Raw genomic sequence first — 19,700 nt, 5'->3', positions numbered from 1 at the left:
GCACACCATCATCGGGAAGTTCTCCCACACTATCCCGACGCCACAACAAATCCAAAAAGCCCTTGCCAACATTCAATTCTTCGATGGCTTCAAATGGAAATTCGTGAACGCCAAGCACATCCTAATTCAATCTCGGGATGTACGAGATTATGCCGAATGCTCAATGGTCCCAATGGAGCGCCGGTGTGGTACATAGAGCATCACCCAATGAGGGTGTTCAAATGGACACCGGACTTCGACACATTCTTTGAGTCCCCGATTGCCGCCGTTTGGTGTAAGGTGATTGGACTCCCGATCCATTTCTATGATCAATCTGCTATTATTGCGATTGGCAAACTCTTTGGGAAGCCAATTCAAGCCGATCATGCAACTTTTAACCAAAATCGACTCACGTTTGCTCGGATATGTATTGAGATTGATATCTCGTCGCCCCCACCGGAAGAGATCATTCTCAACATTCTAGGCAAGGACGCTAGGTACAAGGTGGTGTTGGACCGGATCCCCTTGTATTGTGTGGAATGCAAGCACATTGGGCATGCCAAGGAAGCATGCTTCACCTTAGGGAAGAAAGCGGAGCAGCCCAGAAAGGAGCCCAACCGTCCTCCACAAAGTCGTCAGCCCAATGCTGCTTCGAATTTCTCCCGACGGGAATGGAAGCCAAAAAAGGCCTCGGCAAACACCCCTACCCCGAAATCTGACCGAGAGGCCACGTCCAAGAAGGAGACTGAGACGGGAATTGGCGAATAGAAGGGGTGTGTGCACGTGACATCAATCTTGAAAACACCAACGGGGATGCAAGTCCAAGTGGATGAAGATGGGTTTCAATTAGTTACAAACCGACGGAAAGGAAAATCACTCTATTCCATTCACCCAGCGCAAGGATGTGCTCATAATGCTAGTTATTTGGAGACACTCCTCAAGGGTAGCAACGTGGCTATGGTGTCATTTGGGAAACCCTATGACGAGGAGAACGATCCGGGAGGGAGCTCGACCAGCATCACATAGTGATATTGATGATAATTCTGGTCTTATGATGTGGAGGTGGCATCACCCTAATTGTATTTGGTTAGTTAAGAGTAGATAGGTGACTGTTCTAGTTGATAGGGTGGCCCTCATTGTACTCTTGATGGTCTTGGCGAATCGTCACTTTTGGGTGATTCGGTTGTTTATTGTCTTTGGTAATGAACAGGTGTGGGTCTGCTTTAACCCTCCACCCCCGGGGTGAGTTTAAATAAAAAAAAAAAGAAAAAACAGAATTGGCCTATGTCGAAGACGGCATCTGAAGTCCAAAGCTTCCATGGACTTGCCACTTTTTATTGAAGATTTATCCAGCACATTGGCACCATTGCAGCGCCACTGACGAACTGTTAAAAGCAAGGGAAATTTATATGGATATATGCAGCTAACTCCAGCTTTGAAATGATCAAAGAGAAACTTTGTTCTACCTCTGTCCTTGCATTCCCTGATTTTCAAAAAGTGTTTGAGGTCGATTGTGACGCTAGTGGGGTAGGCATTGGTGCAGTATTGTCCCAAGAAAAACGTCCGATATGCTATTTTAGCGAGAAATTTAATGAAGTATGCGCAAGATGGAGTACTTACGACAAAGAATTTTATGCTATTTAACGCGCACTCAAGATTTGGGAACACTATTTAGTAGGGAAAGAGTTCATCCTTTATTCAGATCATGAAGCCCTCAAGTTTATTAACAGCTAGCGCCGAATTAGCGTCGACAAACTTGAAAGATGGTGTCAGTTTCTACAAAAATTCCCATTCCGCCTTATGCATAAATCGAGGTCTCAAAATATTGTCGCAGACGCTTTGAGCAGACGACATACACTGCTACTACAATTGGGACAGGAAGTAGTGGGATTCTCATGCTTCCGTGACTGTTATGAAGAAGATGCTGACTTAGTTACTACATGGGCTAACTATCAACACGGTCACTCCAATCAAGATTTATACATCTGTGATGGCTATTAATGAAATGGAACAAATAAAAGAAATACTAACAAAAGATGACTTCTGGAAATAAGATATCGATTAAGAATCTGGAGTCCCTGTTTGTTCTGGGTCACATCTCTACCATGAACGCGTCTCGATTTCATAATCTCCCTTCATTGATTGCAATTTGGAGATGAAAAAAACACATCTTAAGTCGAAAGATATTGGTAGTTTGGTAAATAATTTTATTTTGGTTAATTTCATTAATCTGCAAACACCACTATGAATACATTCATTGATATAAAACCAGTAATGAAGAGAACTGATACAATTTTATCATAGTAAAATATAAAAAACAAACAAAAAGTAGTTTGTTGTTGCCCCTAATCTGCTATGATTTGTTCAACGATTGCATATTTGTTGTTACTAGTAAGACAATATAGCTTCTCCAAATATTATTTTAAAAGTAGTTAATTTCCCTCATTATACTTCGTCCATCCCATTAAATATGAAACTTTTTGCTTTTCGGTATGAGATTTTAGATAGTGTTGTGTTGTGAATTAATAAAGAGAATGAGACAGGGTGAGTATGCATAACAACAAACAAATCTACTTTTATTATGAAGATGTCTACCTCTATCAGTTCTTTCTGTTAAACCGTTCTCAGTTAGATATGAGAATCGAGTTCTCCGAGACGTGATAATCGGGGCTGAGCATGTAACCAACATAGACGGTTATCAATTAATCCATAATTAACCTTAATCGATTTGGTTAATCAATAACCGATTAACCATTTAGGTAGCCCTAGATGGATGTGCTGAACAAAACTAATTGGTGGAATATTATTAATTCAGCGTAACTGGCACTTCTATATTATTTTTGAAGCTTGTAAATTGATAAATCTTTTGAGTATGGTATGATTAAGGTTTTCTCCAGTTAGATATAGAAAGGACGATGACTCAATACTTAAATTTTAAAGATTTCGTTTTAGTATGTTTTGAGCATTAATTTTGAAGGTATGAAACTGTAGCATGCATGCTACGTGATGATTGAAAATATTCCCTCCCTCTCATTATATGCGAGACACTCTTTTGGGCACTAAGATTTTATAAAAATGATGTTTAGTGAGTAAGTGGATAAGGGATAAAGGAGGAAATGACTCTGGTACGATCATCGATACCGTGCGTAAAAGGAGTCACTCAAGATATGAACCATGAATAGATTGGGTCACTCAAGACGTGTACTATGAATATATTGGGGTCTAAGAAGAGTAGCCCATGATAAGGAGCTAAGATGCAGTTGAGTCATGATTCAAACAGTAACCAACCTATCAAGATGGGTTCAAACGAGACCTCCAATGTGCTCAGTTTCAAAAGAGTTTCACGTAGATACCTTGCATGCCTCAATCGGAGTCGAATAGAGAAAGTTACGACCGTTTTATGAAAATTGCAGTCTAGAACCTTCTACCCAGATGGGGCGAAGTTGCAGCCAACTCCACCTGGACGGGTCAAAGTTTTTGACCTTCAAATTTCAGAAACTTGTATCTGGACGGGTAGAACTTCCACCAAGGCTACCCGAGCGGGTTAATATGCGCTAGAACACAAAATTTATCTAGTTTGAGCCCATTTTTGGGCCCTTTTATGTTATTTCTCTTCCATAGTATAAGTAGGCTTTGAGGCTCATTTTCTTAGCGAAAGACTCTGATTAATTAAAATTTATAAGACACTTTAAGAACATCCTCTCTTTTTTTAGATTTGTCCAGTTCATGTTTGAAGCTGTTTGTTTACTTCTGTCTAGATTTAATCAAGTAAATGTATGCTTCCATTGTGAGTGTATTCATGGACCATAGAGCCAATGCGGTGCTTTCCTTAGTAAAAGTATCCTAAGATTGTCCTCTTTGTTTTGGGGAAGGTATTAGATTCCAAGGAGGTTCATTCTTCAATACTGCTTCATCTTATTTTCCTTCATGCATTCCTTTTTGGATCTAGTTTTTGTGGCTATATTCCTATCATTCGTTGGGTAATTAGAGATCAAATACAATTGACACATCTTGAGTAAAATATTGATGGATCTCAACATGAAGATCCATATCAAACTCACTTATAGTGGGGCGGTCTAAAAACAAATACGATGACTCACTTATGATGGGACGGAGGGAGTAGTATTTTGGGGATGCTAGGTTTATGTTTTCAATGGGTTGAGATATGTTTAAAAGTATGCTAGTTATATTTATTAGGTTTGAAGGTTGAATGTATTGAATGAAGAGTGAGAATGCAATCAAGTAGAAGAAAAGTAGACTCCCTAGGTTTTCGGTTTCTGTCATGCAGAAATCGCCAATAACTTGAGTTCTACCCGTCGGATTTCGTTCCAGTTTGTTTCATTGGATTCCTTGCGTCTTTTTCTTGCTTTCTACCATTTTTATTTTTATTTTTGGACGTCTTTTTGAGTCTTTTCGTCGGTTTTGCATTTCTGGTCGCTGCCGTCGTTTTCGAGTCGTTTCGGTCGCCAGACGTTTTTTCCGGCAAGGTGGTGACGTGATCTTGGTCATGGGGGTCTGCTGGTTCAGGTGTGTGGTGAGTCTTGGCCGGAGGAGGCCTGTGGTGGTGGCTGGAAGTGGAGGCGTAGATTAGGGTTTTTTTAGGGTTTTTTGGCTGCTTGGTTTCTTGGCGGCTAGGGTTTGTTGGCAGCTAGGGTTCAGCCACTGATGGCTGATCCTCACGACGGAGGGGCTGAGCGGGATGGTGGGGTGGAGAAGGAGATGATCAAGGTTCGGAATGATGATGTTGGAGGAGGTGCCGGCGAGGGAGCAGGCCGGAATGAGGTGGGAGCTCTTTCTCGCGTTGGTGGGGGGAGTTCGGGATCGTTGGCTGATTCGGAGTTAAAGTCTCCGGAGCTTATGGAGGAGGAAAGAAGGTCGGCTGATAATGTTCGTTGCAATTTAAAGGGATCGGGAGGAGTTTCCACACTTGTTCGTTTGTTTGATCATGGAGTGCATGCTAATTGTGATTTGGAAGAGTCACGTGTGCTTCAACATGAAGAAGGAAAAATGTTGAGCTCTCTCGATAATGTGGCTGATCGTACCGGTGATGTGGCTGATCGACCCGAAATACCCAATATGGTCTCTCTTCATATGGATCCTGATACCTTCTCACATATTTTGAGCTCCCTGACTGATCCCGAGAACCTCTCACACCCTCTTTGAAAACCTACATATGACATTACCCTCCGTAAAACCCTTCCCATAAACTCTACTTTACAAAAATTTCGTTCCTCCCTATATTGTTCTCGCCCTCTCCCATCCTCAATTATTGCAAAGCGAAACACTCCCCTATCCCCACCCAACCGATCCTTGACCGCTTTCCAGATTCTTACACCCGGACCTTTTGCCACTGAACCTCTTCCGGATACAAATATGGAGGATCTACGGGTTGACAGTCAAGAAGTAAATAATACACCAATCAGCGATACTCCTTAGGTCCGCCAGTCCAAGGATGTTGTAATCAAGAAGTCTATGGCAGAAATACTTAAAGAGGGGCAATCTCAAAACGGCCCAACAATTCTTGATGCCGCTAAGCTTAAGCAACGGGGCAGCATGAGTAGTGAAGATGGAGTTCCCTGTTTACATATCCCAGACTCGGATAACACCGAATTAGCAGATCGCATGGGACTCGCCTTGATTGGAAAATTCTCACACTCCATCCCAGCCCCCCACTTGATACGCAAGACCCTATCTAATTTCAAGTTGAAAGGTATGCTGAAGTGGAACTTTATTAATGCTAAGCATATCCTCATCATATTAACTGAAATTGATGATTATGTGAAAGTTTTATGTGGAGCGAATAATAATAATATCTGGTTTATTGAACATCACCCGATGAGAATGTTTAAATGGACCCCAGATTTTGATCTCTTTTTTGAAACTCCCATTGCTGCTGTGTGGTGTAATTTGCATGCTTTGCCTATCCATCTTTTTGAAGAATCCATGCTTTTTTCCATTGGTAAATTATTTGGTAACCCAATTCAAATTGATAACAACACTGTCACACGTGCACGATTATCATATGCACGCATTTGCATTGAAATAGACATATCGAAGCCTGCCCCAGAGAAGTACATTCTCCGGATTGGGGGGAAGGATGTTGTTTTGCAGGTGAAGTGGGACCCAATCCCAAAGTATTGCCCGGCCTGCAAGCATGTGGGCCACATAGAGGATTAGTGTTATCCCTATGGGAAGAGACCGGCACCACCCAAGAAAGATTTCTCCAAACCGGCCCCGTAGAGACAGAGGCAGAATGAGGTCAGAGGAGAGCAGGGGGGACAGCCCCGGGATTATACACAACATAATAGGGCCGAGGGCACTAGAGAGCAGGTGGGCCAACCCCAGCCAGAGAATAGAAGAGAGCATGGTGAACATCCCCGTGGAAAGCAGCCAGAAACACATAAGGAATCCTCTTCACATTGGATCCGAGTTGGCAAGAATGGAACTCCCATGACTGACACGAGGCAGAATAAGGACAAGGGGAAGCAGGTCACTAGTTTTGAGGATAAGGAGAAGGAACTGCAGAGGGTAAGGGCTCAGATTGCTGCGGGTAGGATTTATTACATCCCTAGGGGCTGCTTACAGATCAGGGATCCGGTTTTGATCCAAACCTCCGCCTTGACTTATGGAAACCTGCTGGGTATGGGCAAGAAGAAGAAGCGAAGGAGCCCAGCTAGCAGGGAGAGGTATAGAGAAAATAGGAGGCTGAGGAAACTGCAAGAGACCGAGGGCTGTGCCATGTCAGAGCACGGAAGTTCAGAATTTGAGACTGATAATGAGGGGGAGATTCTAAGAAGGCCGAGATCTCTCACCCACCTTTCGAGGGACCCGGATAGATGATATGGAGACATATGCAGGTCTGGGAGTCCACAGCAACAGATTTGAGATGTTAGAAGATGATCCAGTTGAGGAGGAATCTTCTATGGCCATGATCTTGCATGATACTTCTGCTGATGCTCGCATTATCCATGAGGCTAGGGTAACGAGTGATGAGCATAGACCAGTTGCCAGCAATGAGAACTCGAGGAGGGAGATCGCCGGCAATGGGGATCAACGTCCCGCGATTGAAGCACCAGTGAAGAAGGCGAGGGTTTCTACCTCGTGGAATGCTTGATTCGTTTCCTCATGTCGAGCCAGTTCCTATTTTGGAATGCTCAAGGTGTGGCGAATGCCCGCACCAAGAGGCATCTGAAAAATTTGATTCGAGATCAGAAGATTCTTTTTGCTGCTGTGATTGAGCCCCAACGGGCGGCACCGATAGTGGGAAGGGGCTTTCAGGGGCTTCGATTTGTTGGAGCCAATGTGAGTGGTCATATCTGGATTTTAGCTCATGAGGATTGGACGGTGGAGGTGGTTGATGACTCGAGGCAGGTCCTGCATGTCAAAGTCACGGCTGCACTATTCATCTTCCCGATCTACATTTCTATTGTTTATGGCAGACACACGAGAGAGACGAGACAGGAGCTGGGAAAAGCTTGGAGACATCTCCCTGGCTGTGGAAGGGAGACCGTGGCTAGTGGGAGGAGATATGATGGAGTTTGCAGATGCTATAGCAAACTGCCAGTTGATAGATCCGAGATTTGATGGGCCGATGTTTACATGGTACAGGGCAGGGCTTTGGGAGAGGTTGGATAGGATCTTGATCGGGGAGCATTGGACATCGGTGTTTGCGACGACCAGAGTGACCCACTTAGCGAGATTCAGCTCTGACCATGCTCCCTTACTTGTGCGGTGTCAGTTCTCCGTTCAAACCACGAGACCAGCTTTCAAATTTTAGAACATGTGGGTGAGGCATGAGACCTTCAAGACCGAGATTGCGAGAGTTTGGGAGGCAGGAACATGTTACAATGGCATGATGAACCTCCAGCTCAAGCTTATCAGAGTTAAGAAGTTTCTTAAGGTGTGGAACAGAGCGGTGTTTGGTAACATCCACCAAAACCTAAGGGCGGCCGAGGAAGCAGTTCTACAGGCTCAGATCTTATATGACAGCATGCCTACGCCAGCACAAAGGGCTGATTTGAACAAGGCCTCAATGGAACTCATAATTGTGACCAAGATGGAAGAGGAGTTCTGGAGGCAGAAGGCGGCCATTAGATGGGCAGCGGATGGAGAGAGGAATTCTAAGATTTTTCATGGCTGGGTCAAGCAGAAGAGAGTCAAGTCGAGGATACACAGTATTGAGGCAGGAGGGCAGACCTTGACAGAGGAGACGGTGATTAGGGACTCTGCGGCAACCTTCTTCCAGCAGCTCTTGACGTCTGATGTTGGAGACCTTGAGCACCCAGATTTGACACTTATTCACAGCCTTCCAAAATCAGTGGACCAAGAGGCATTGTGCTTGGCGCCACAGGAAAAGGAAGTTCGGGAGGCAGTCTTAGGGATTAGTGGTGATAGTGTGTCAGGACCGGATGGGTTCTCTTCTTTGTTCTTCCAGCATTGTTGGGACATTGTAGGAGGCGATGTGATTTGAGCTGTTGGGGACTTTTTCAGTCATTCATGCCTCGGAGCTTCATGGCGACTATGATTGTTCTCATACCAAAGAAGCCGGATCAAGTCACGTGGGGAGATTACAGGCCTATAAGTCTCTGTAATGTCACAAATAAGATCATAACAAAGATCTTAGCATTGAGACTTGCACCTTTACTACCCCTTGTCATTGCACCAAATCAGAGTGGTTTTATTAAGGGGCGGTTACTTAGTGATAATGCCTTGCTTGCCCAGGAGCTGATACACGACTTGGGGAAGGAGCTTAACAGTAGAGGTAGGTCGCCTAATCTGGCCCTAAAGCTAGATATGGCGAAGGCATATGATAGAATGAAGTGGCCTTTTTTGTTGAAGATAATTGAGAAGATGGGGTTCTCGCCGGCTTGGGTGGGAATGATTAGCAGATGTATTTCGTCCTGCTGGTTTTCGGTCTTGGTAAATGGTGGTCCGACAGGTTTCTTTCAGTCCTCTAGGGGGTTGAGGCAGGGGGACCCGTTATCACCTTCCCTTTTTGTGCTCGTAGCTGACTATCTCTCGAGATGTCTTGATAGGCTGATCGAGGGGGATAAGGAAATGGTCAATAAATGTCGCAAGAAGGCACCGGTAATCACTCATCTTTCATATGCTGATGACATAATCATCTTTACCAGAGCTCATAGGGAGGCAATGGATAAGCTGGTGGGGTGCCTGAACCACTATATTGCAGTGTCCGGTCAGATGGTGAATAATGGAAAGACACATTTCTATTTGGTGGAGGAGCATATGGAATTTGCTGACATAGTGGAGGAGGTTGGTGGCTTTCAGCGAGGAGAGATGCCCTTTACTTACCTGGGAGTGCCGATATTTAGAGGGGCGAGGAGAGCAGATCATCTTTTGCCACTCAGGCAACGGATGTTGGACAGGATACACACTTGGTCCCATTGTCACCTCGCATTTGGGGGAAGACTTGCTCTGATTAAGAGCACACTGGCAGCTATCCCGCTACATATATTACAGGTTATGAGTTCGTTGGTTGGGTTCCTTGATGAGTTGGAGCAGATTCTCGCCAGATATTTTTGAGGTACAGTGGGGGAGAAGAGAAAGTTGCATTAGATCTCGTGGAAACAGATTTTCCTCTGGAGGATATGCTCAGACCAGGTTATCCGACGATGCATTCCAGAGTGGGAACAGAAAGATGTCTTAAACCACTGCCATGCCTTAGCCTATGGGGGTCATTTTGGGCCTAGGAAAACTGCCAGGAAGGTTTTGGACAGTGGATTTTATTGGCCGACTCTGAACAAGGACTCTTTTGAGTTTTTTCAAGTCTGTGAAAGATGTCAACTGACCGGGGGAATTTCTAGAAGAGATGAGATGCCGCATAATCCGATAATAGTCTGTGAAATTTTTGATGTTTGGGGCATGGACTTTATGGGCCCTTTCCCATCTTCATATAGGAATACATACATCTTGGTTGCAGTGGATTATGTATCCAAATGGATAGAAGCAAAGGCTACGCCCACTTGCGAGTCAAAGGAGGTAGCTAAATTTCTGTGGACCAATATTTTCAATAGGTATGGGGTGCCCAGAGCCATCATCTCGGACCAGGGAACGCACTTTTGTAACCGCACAATAGAAGCTTTGATGAGAAAATATGGTGTACATCATCGGTTATCTACACCATATCATCCCCAGTCGAATGCTCAAGCAGAAGTCTCGAACAAAGAAATAAAAAACATCTTGGAAAAGACGGTGAACACCACAAGGAAAGATTGGAGTAAACATCTCGACGATGCTCTCTGGGCATACAGGACTGCTTACAAAACACCAATCGGGATGTCACCGTATAGATTGGTGTTCGGGAAAATGTGCCATTTACCTGTGGAGGTGGAACATAAGGCTTACTGGGCCGTTAAAGAGATGAACATGAAGGCACAGGCCTGTGAAGAAGAACGGAAACTGCAGCTACAGGAATTGGAGGAACTAAGACTGGAGGAATTCGACTCGGCCATGTGGTATACAGAAAGAACCAAACTCTGGCATGATAAGAACCTCCGAGTCAAGGAACTTCGAGTAGGGTAGAAAGTACTTCTTTTTCAATCTCTGCTGAAGCTAATGCCTGGTAAGCTAGAATCCAAGTGGATAGGGCCATACACGATCATTGGCCTTCGAGCAAATGGAGCAGTAGAGATTCAAGGGAGCGCCCCAAACTCAGTTCCTTTCCTAGTAAATGGGCACAGAGTGAAGGTATACATAGATAATACAGATCTGCATGTGGTGGAAGAGACGCCACTACATGCATCTGCTATTATTTCTTAAGGTGGTCAGGCAAGTGGATATCCTCAATGAATTTCTAGGTCAGGTAAAGTGGGGAACGAAAATTTATTTTTACACTGACCTAGGAAATCTTGAGGATACTCATTTGCTATGATAATAGTTCAGTTGCTTTCGAACATAAGAAAACCCAAACAAATTAAAAAAAAATTTCCCAAAAATATTTTCGAAGCACCAAAAACCTGGGGAAATTGTTTTGTCACTTATGATCTTCGACCCGAGAATTTTGTGTTTCATTTCTTTTGTTACTAGGGGGAGGAAGAGTCTTGAAAATTGGAGGGAAGACAGTTGCTTTTGGAATTTCGAATTCCTCTTTTCGAGGAACATACGGTTGCTTACATCATGTAGCAACCATTCGCCTACCACTCTGAAAAGCCCAAGGATATTTTTTTCAACCGGTCACTTCTCTCTCCACTTTTACAACTCTCTCTCTCAATAATTACTCTCCAAAATTTGTTTTTCAAACCCTAACCAAATCGACCCCAGAAATTGTGAGTTTTGCAGGTACCCATGATGAAAGCACATGATACCACCGTGAAGAAGGGAGACCCCGCCGCCAAATTACCGTCCGGCGAGTCGTCCAGACAACCACCGGCTCAGCTGATTTTCTCTACGCTCGATATACGCTCAGAATGGAGCCCAATTCGTATTCCAGACTCTTCTGCCGTCACAAATTCCGAGGAGGAAGCATTCTTTAAAGAGTTGGAGGAGAAGTTCGGAAGTAAAGAGGAAGCCGAAAGACTTTTCTCCTGATTTTCGATGTTCCCCCAGCAACCGCAGGCAATTCCTGAAGAATCAGTTGCGCAACCACCGAGTTCAAACCTAGAGGATTCCAAAACCCTAGATCCGACACATGCAGAAACTGGGCCGAGCCCAGACATTGTAGAACAGGTAAAAGGCGGCAGCGGACTCGAGGAGGAAAGCGTCAGTGGATTTGCAGACGAAATTGACAGGATGACGGTAGATTACTCTTTGGATGGAGTCGCAAGGGAAGGTAAGCAACTGCTTTACAATCGGTGGAGGGGGAAATCCCTATGGTTAAATTTGTGGAGGGGAAAGCCCCTGTTTCTAAGAATGTGGAGGGGGAAACCCGAAGTTTGTATGTGGAGGGGGAACCCCGTTTGATTTTGAGGGGGCAACCCTGACTTTGCTCGTTGAGGGGGAAACCCCAATTGTGTCTGAGGGAGAAATCCCTAACAAACCTGAGGAGGAGACTCCGAATAAATCTACGAGCTCCCCGTTGTTGTTATAGGACAGAGGCCCAAGGAGGACGGGCCGTTGGAAGTAGTAGATCTGGAGGAGGTGCCCGAAGACTCACCGGTTGATCTACGGGAGTCAAGGAGAATAGCAAGGAGAAGCGTGCTAGATGAAATCGATGAAGGAAACCAGTCGAGGGGATCAGGGTTCCTGGCCCCAGGAGCAACGAGTGTGCAGGAGGGAGAAACTCTTGAGTTTGAGGAGGAAGTGGACGCCGCAGAAGAGCGTCGAATGGCCAAGGAGCGCAAGAGGAAAGGAAAGACAGCCCTTACTCATCGGCCTAGGAAGTCACAGAGGCTCAGTCAGGGAATCTCCTCGTGCGTTGTCTAAAGCTCCTGGACCTGGTAAAGCCGACAGTGAGACAGAGGAAGAGTCTGAAGAAGAAGAGGAGGTCCCTAACTATGAGCGAGAGGAGATCTGGATCACGAAGAAGCTCTTGGGAGCTATGTCTAAGTTCAATGACCCAAAGAGGACACAAACGCATAAGGATCGAAGTGCAGTTGGGAAACTGACCAAATCGGGGAAGAGATATGACAGGGACTCGCTGAGGCAGATAGAATCCGAGGAAGAACTCCATTGCCACATCAAGGGAATAGGCTTTGAGTGGCTCCTGAACCATAGCGAACAGGAGGTGCCAGTGGAAGCGGCCCGAGAATTTTTCTCCACTTTCAGATTCAAGACAACTACCGATCCGGATGCGAACTCCATCTCCTTCCGTCTTTTCACCATCGAGCATACAATGAGTGTAAGGGAATGGTCTCTTAGGATAAGGCTATTTACAAATGCTTAGGATGACGAGGGAATTTAGGATGATAGAGTATACGGCCCACCGAGAGACACCCCTGGATTCTCATCACAAACTGTCTGGGAATATTTGACACATGCTAGGAGTGGGATTTTCAAAACCAGCGTATCAAAAGGGATTCACATCACCGACCATCTCCTCCGTTTTGCCCAGGAATTCATCGGGTACAATCTGATGGGCACGGCCAGTTCTAGCATCACCACCACCGAGCTCTACTTTACATGGTGCATGTCTAAACGCATCAAAGTTCACCTTGGGTATTGGTTAGCCCAGGCCTGCCATCAGATGACTGCCAACCCTTCCCGCCACATGTACACCTGCCACCTTCTAGGCGCCTACATAGAGCGCAACTTCGTAATGAAGATTGGGAAGGCAGAGCCGAGTGTTACAATGTGTGAGCCCCCGGAGCTATTCAGCATGGAGTACTTTTTCAACAAGGGGCTCTTACACATGGAAGGGCAGGAGTTGGCTTCTACAACATAGGGGTCAATGTGGACAAAGTGAAGCGTGAACCGAAGCTGGTGGAAGATGTGGTGACTGTGGATGTGGCAGAGCTACGGAAGGAGATGGCTGAGGTGAGAGAAGAAATTGAGGGAGTCAAGAAGGCGCTACAGGAGATGAAGGGGAGTCTGGATACCCTGGCCGGACGATCATCTGCCCAGAATGAGAGGATGACCGATGCGGTCAAGCTTATGAAGAGAATGACAGAATGGTTGGGAGAGGTACTTCCCCAGACCTAGCAGAAGCTTCCCTCCGGACCTAGCAAAATGGTCTGTCAGCCCGGTCCGGGAAGTTCCTCCCAACAGCATCTTCCACCCCCCTCCAAGCCTTCGGTAGCCCCGCTTGTGTCTCCAGCCCTGGCGTCTGTCTCTGTGAGAAAACCCCTGTCAAAACCCCCTGTAATGTCTAAAGAGGAAGTGCTGGTGTCGCCGGCGAAGAAGAAAGTGAAGGTGAACCGCCCCAGCGTACCACCCAAGTCTGGCTCCCAAGAGAGCCGGACCTAGAATTGAATTCCCCCAGTTGACCAAGTAAATTTTATATTTCAGTCATTTCATTTTATTTCTTTTTTTTTTATATCCATGTTGCTTGTGCTGAGCATGTGTAATTGTTTTCCTGTTTTTTCTCCCACTTAGCCCAATCTTTGGTCTAAGTGTGAGAAGTTTATGTATTTCTTCAGCATGTTTTTTTTTTCTTTTCTCTGTGATAAGGTGGTTATCTCCCACTTAGCCAAATTCTTGGTCTAAGTGTGAGAAGTTGTTGTTTAGATTCCGTATGTTGTTTCCTGTTATATGTCTTTGTTTTCTCCCACTTAACCCGTTGTTCGGTCTAAGTGTGAGAAGTTTTATTATTTTTTTTATTGTGTGCACCAACTCCCTCATTTCCCTCCTTCACTAGGATGGCTTGGGAACAAGCTGGAGTGAAGTGGGAGGGGGTGGGAGAGTTAGTGCAGTGTGTGCTCAGCATGTGTTAGAGTCTCTAAGTCTAGGAATTAGTTTTCATTTTAGGATCTATGTGTTAGCATGAACTGGTGATAATAATTAGGCAAGATTCCCTTAGTAAAAGTAATTGAGAATAGGATGCACGCAACTTTGAGGCCTCTTCCTTTTAAAAGATTGAAATCGGTTTGGAGGAGGCAAGAACGATAGAAGGTGCCTTAGCTGACCTAATTGTGAAGCCACACTACTGATGTGAGTTAAAAGCCTTAACATTGAGTGCTAACATGATAAAAGAGGTTGCTATCTGATGCTTAGGGAGAAGAATTTAGGAAGGAGATAAAAAAAAAAAAGAAAAAAAAAGGGGTTTCAAACCTGGAGGTATAAGCTGGACAAAGTCCAGAGGAGGGAAAAATAAATAAATAATAATAATGATAATAAAAATAATCTAGATGTATAAGCTGGACGAAGTCCAGGGGAAAAAGAGAGAAAAATTAGGAAAGGAGGATAGAAGGAGAAATTCTCATAACCCGAAGCATCAGTAGCAGGAACTAACTATGAGTGATCGATCCTAACATCCCTGGTGAGGAATGAGTGATCGAGCGAATCCAACAATTAGCAAGCTATAGGCCATCTGGACAAGCTGAGAAACCGACTAGGTAGATAAAGGGAAGGGGAGGATTTGGAGTGTGTAGACTATTTGATCGACCTTAAGCTTGTGGGGACGACTGCTTAAAAATTTGAACTAGTTCATGCCTATGTGTCTTATTTTCTTACGTGTTATTGTCTTTTCTTTTTTTTTGTATGTTAGTGTCTAGGTCTAGGAGTTTTCTTTGGCCAGGGAATAACTGTGCATTGAAATTCGCCTTATTTCTCTTTTTCTTGTCTTTATACTTGATGAAAAGTATGTTTTAAGTGTGAGCAGTTTGATAAGGCTAATTTCATGCATTGGTTATGGGGTAAAATTCTGTGATTTCATGGGTCTAACAAGGTTTTATAAGCCAGGTGTGTAGAGAAATCGCTAGCCCCAGGAAAAAGATGAAGATTGCCGGGGAGAAGAAGCCAGCGGAAAAATTAAGCAGGAAAAAGAAGAGCTACTAGACTGAGGAGCATCAAATCGGAGGGCAAAATGGAGATCACAAGAACAGTCTAGAAGCTCTATCCATTATAAATAGGAGCATGCGCTTAACATGAAGCGGATTCCATCACTTTTCGGCTCTTAGCTTAGTTTTCCACTTCTCTACACACACTTTCACGGGGAATTGGTGCGGGGGTTCACGTTTCAGTTTGATCGTGTCACAACACCGTCTCTACGGAGGCGAAGAAACAATTATCTTTTGCTTTCCTGTTTACTTTCGTATTTTCCGAGTCCTCGCTGTTCGAGGCTCGGCTCTGTTTCGTTATTATCGTTGGTTACTTCGTACTTTGCAATGGATATCGCTACTTTTGTTTCGTTTATCTTATCGTGGTGTTGTTGGTTTGACTGCTGATTATTGTTGGTTGATTTGAGTTTGGAGTTGGATTGTGAGAAATTTGTTGTTGATCGGTTGAATCTACGTAAACTTGTGAGGATCGGAGATGGAAATGATGTTTGATTGCTGTGGATGGCTCGGATCCGGAGTGGATTAAGCGTCCCGTGGATGGATCTGCTTCTTTTTGCTTGATTTTGTTGTTTAAATTCTGCATTCTTGTTTTGCCTCGTCTAGTAGTCGTAGATCTACTTTAGTTTTACCTGTTTTTCGTTCCTATCGGTTTAATTTCGTTCACTTTGCTTTGATCTTCGTTTTGCTCTGTTTTTCACTGGTTGTTCTATGATAAAAGTTGGAGAAGATGATGTCGCTGTTAGTTAGTCCTTAGGTTAGTTATTTTGCAGTTTTTCAGTCGTACTCTGCCTTTTCGGAGAATGGTCCCCACGTCAAATTTTTTCCCAAGTCTAGGTTAATTCAGGAAGCTGTTCGCTCGGTCTAGTAGTTGTCTTGCTTTATTCTGGTTCATGCATGCTTAAAAGATCCCGTCTAGATCTAGCTGATAGGATAAGTTCTTTAAATTCCCAAGTCTAGGAAGTAAATCTCAACCCCAAAAATTGCGTGGCAGCAGCCAAAAATAGTTTCCGGGTCTTTGAACATGTGTACTTACGCATTCATCTCTGTGGATTCGATCCCTACTTCCATGTACTAATTTTCTTAGCTAAAGTGGGTTGAGGGTTTTGAAGGGGGAGTTAAGGTAGTGATTGTGTGTGCCCAACGACAGGTAGCTCAAGATTCTCTTAGTTTCTAGACCCAGTGTCTAGAGGATTTTCTGGATCGAGGGTTTTTAATTTTGATCACTCTTTCACTGGCCATTAAACTTTCAGCACTTCAATCATCCCAGCTATCCTCCTTCTCCATCTCGAGCCTTTTCTCTGGCATGCATCCTGGTCAGTATTGCACACTTCTAGCACTCTTTTCACCTGCGTCGTCCGAACCGTCTCCTATTGACTTGGACCCCTTTTTCCTGCACACTTAAGCAACTGTTTTGCGGATAATACATGCAATTCACGACATACTGACCAGTAACCAAGACTTAGAATACGACTTATCAGTGCTGAGCAATTAGATGTGCCAAATGTGAAATGTGATGGTTCTGAGTCAATTGATTCTAATTGTCACCCTCTAGTCAAATGGTCCTTCAGATGACCCTGATCATAGTGATGAATGGTCCTTCAGATGACCCCGATTAGAATTGTTTGCATGCAAAAAATTCTATATTCCACTTTTACCCAAGGTGAAAAAAAGTATTTTTTATCGTATTGTGTTTGCTTATGCATTTATAAGATGTTTCTCAATCATTTAAAGATATAAGAAGCATACAAGTCTAATTTTTTGTACCACCTCGAGTTTTCATATCCTTTAAGTTGTTCTTGCTAGGACGTTGAATGGTGAGGCAGATTGTTTTTCGTTAATCTTTGTTTCTTTTCGACAATTAAAGAAGTAAGAGACGTTTATGGTCATTCAAGATGAGTTTTAAATTTCGTTTAGTACTTATAATATAACGGATGTAATCCTTCCATCCCACAATTTCGTTTAGTACTTATAATACAACCGATGTAATCCTTCCATCCCACTGTAGTAGTTACGTTTCGTTTGGAGCGCTTGTTTTGAAAAATGATAGTAATAAATAGTTAAATGTAAGAGAGATAATAATGCACGGAAGAGTTACTTTGCACACCAATGTAATCCCTCCGTACCACTCTGGTCGAGGTGTTTCGATCTGTGCACTCCTTTTAAAAAAATATACTAATAAATAATTAAAATAGAAAGAGATAAATAAGCAATAGAGATCATAATGTACAGCTTACTAATTAATTGATTGTTCGAAAGTTGATTTCACAAAATAAAGCACCAAGGAAACAAGAAGAATTATTTTCTATGTTTATCTTTGGACTTTGATTAAAAATTTAAAATAAATAATCTTTAGGCCTATTCAAATAAATATAAGAAAGTCCAATTAGTGTAATTACAATGTTTGGGCCTTATCAAAGAACTTAACTAAAAAAAAGGGATGATACATTTGGGCCTAGCAATTTATGAAGCAGAAGAATTCGAGTTCACCCAAATCGGTTCGTCTCCGAAGCAGGTAAAGCTCTTCTTTGACCATTGAATTTTCAGCTTTTAGATAAGCTGAACATATGAAGATACGCAGTATGATTTAGTGCACCATATTTCAATCATCCATGAACTCATGAAAACAACCACTGTATTCTTTCATCTAAAAAGAAAGTCTTTTGGCAGAAAAAACATTTGATATTTGTGAGATAAGAATGGAATCTGATGACTCTTTTTGTTTTTTTATTGGTTGGAGTCAAAGTGAGTTTTAATATGGGTGCATAATTTTATTTTATTTTATTTTATTTTATTTATCAAAAACACCTAAAGTGGGCGGGGGTTAGGCAGACCCCCAACCCATGAATAAATCAAAATATAACGTTTCAAAACATGATCTTAGCTCAAAAGTGACTAGTATCTAAAGCAAGAACATGAAAGAGGAACATATTGGAGCTCCCACAAGCCGGGATGCTCCATGCTATCAAAAATAAACTAGTAGCCAAATGAACAAAAGGAAGAAATAAACAAACTAGAACTGTCAAAAAGTCAGAATCAATCCACATCTCTGCGTCGGAAACGGAAGTTAGGATATCCCAGCAGGTCCATCCTAACAAGCGCCTTCAGGTATCGAGGCGCAAAGACAAAATCATAATATGTCATAGTAGGGGTCTGAACCCCCCTACCTGCAAGAAAGTCGGCAACACGGTTTCCTTCTCTGTAGATGTGTGAGAATCGAACCTGCCGCTGAGATGTCATCCTCTGGATCAGAGCCATATGATGTCTAAAATCGGCAGAACCAGGCCGTCCAGATGTGAGTAAAGTAACCAGAGCCGCTGAGTCAAGCTCTATCCAAATGTGTGTAGATAACTCCATGGCCATCTCTAAGCCTCGAATGAGAGCCATAAGCTCCGCCTCAAAGCTCGAAGATGCATCCACCGGAGAATAGAAGGCCCACATAAGGCCTCCATCAGTACCACGAACCAATCCTCCCTCTCCCGCCTCCAAAGTCGCTGAGGAGAAGGCACCATCTGTATTCAGCTTCACCCAAGGGGCATCGGGGGATGCCAAAGGACCATGAGTGATCGCAGAACACGCTGTTTGAGAGAAGAAGGCATGAAATCCACCAACGTCGAGCAACCCCTCCAATGTAACGGGGTGATCTTGCCGGCCAACACGAACGTATGCAGATGATGAGTGACCTGCCAAATAACATGAGTGTGACAGAAAGGGCGACCACGGTGCTTGCATCCGTTCCTCTCCGTGCAGAATCTGACTACTACTAGTATTTAATTTAGTTAAGATTGGAAATTTTCAAAGTGTTCGATTAATTAGTTAATGGTTGGGATTTATTAATTAACTAGTGTTGCAACAGTCGATACACGACGTATTGTATTTTAATTTAAAAACATATCAATAACAATTTTTATATATCAAAAACAAATAATATTTCTCAATTTTGTGTTAAAACTCATACCGTTTCCAAAGTTTCTATTTTTTGAAAACGAATGAAGTATTATATTTAATAATACCCCATCGGTCCCATAATAAGTGTCACATATAGTTATTTCGGTCCGTCCCACAATAAGAGTCACATTTCACTTACACAATAATTGGTAAATATGTCTCACAATCCACAAACTCAATTTACTTACATTTTATTATAAAACTAAGTACAAAAAATGAGCATTATATTTAACCCACTATTTAGTACTCCATCCGTCCGATAAAAGATGTCACACTTTCCTTTTTAGATTGTCCCACAAAAGATGTCACATTTTCCTTTTTGGAAAAAGTTATCTCTCACATGAATATAAAAATTATATTTTCTCTCTCCATTTAACACACAAA

At 43.3% G+C, this 19,700-nt stretch overlaps 2 pseudogenes; both read left to right on the top strand.

Moving 5' to 3' along the window:
* The window catches only part of LOC125196046 (uncharacterized), a 153,624-nt pseudogene that overhangs the window by 106,575 nt on the left and 27,349 nt on the right, over positions 1-19,700 (top strand).
* On the top strand, positions 6,821-7,756 carry LOC148932503 (uncharacterized; annotated as a pseudogene).

The sequence above is a fragment of the Salvia hispanica genome, chromosome 2, assembly GCF_029641045.1.
Source record: "Salvia hispanica isolate PSC_SH4W2 chromosome 2, Shi_PSC_v1, whole genome shotgun sequence".
Taxonomy (NCBI): Eukaryota; Viridiplantae; Streptophyta; class Magnoliopsida; order Lamiales; family Lamiaceae; genus Salvia; species Salvia hispanica.
This window is presented reverse-complemented; position numbering and strand designations above follow the sequence as displayed.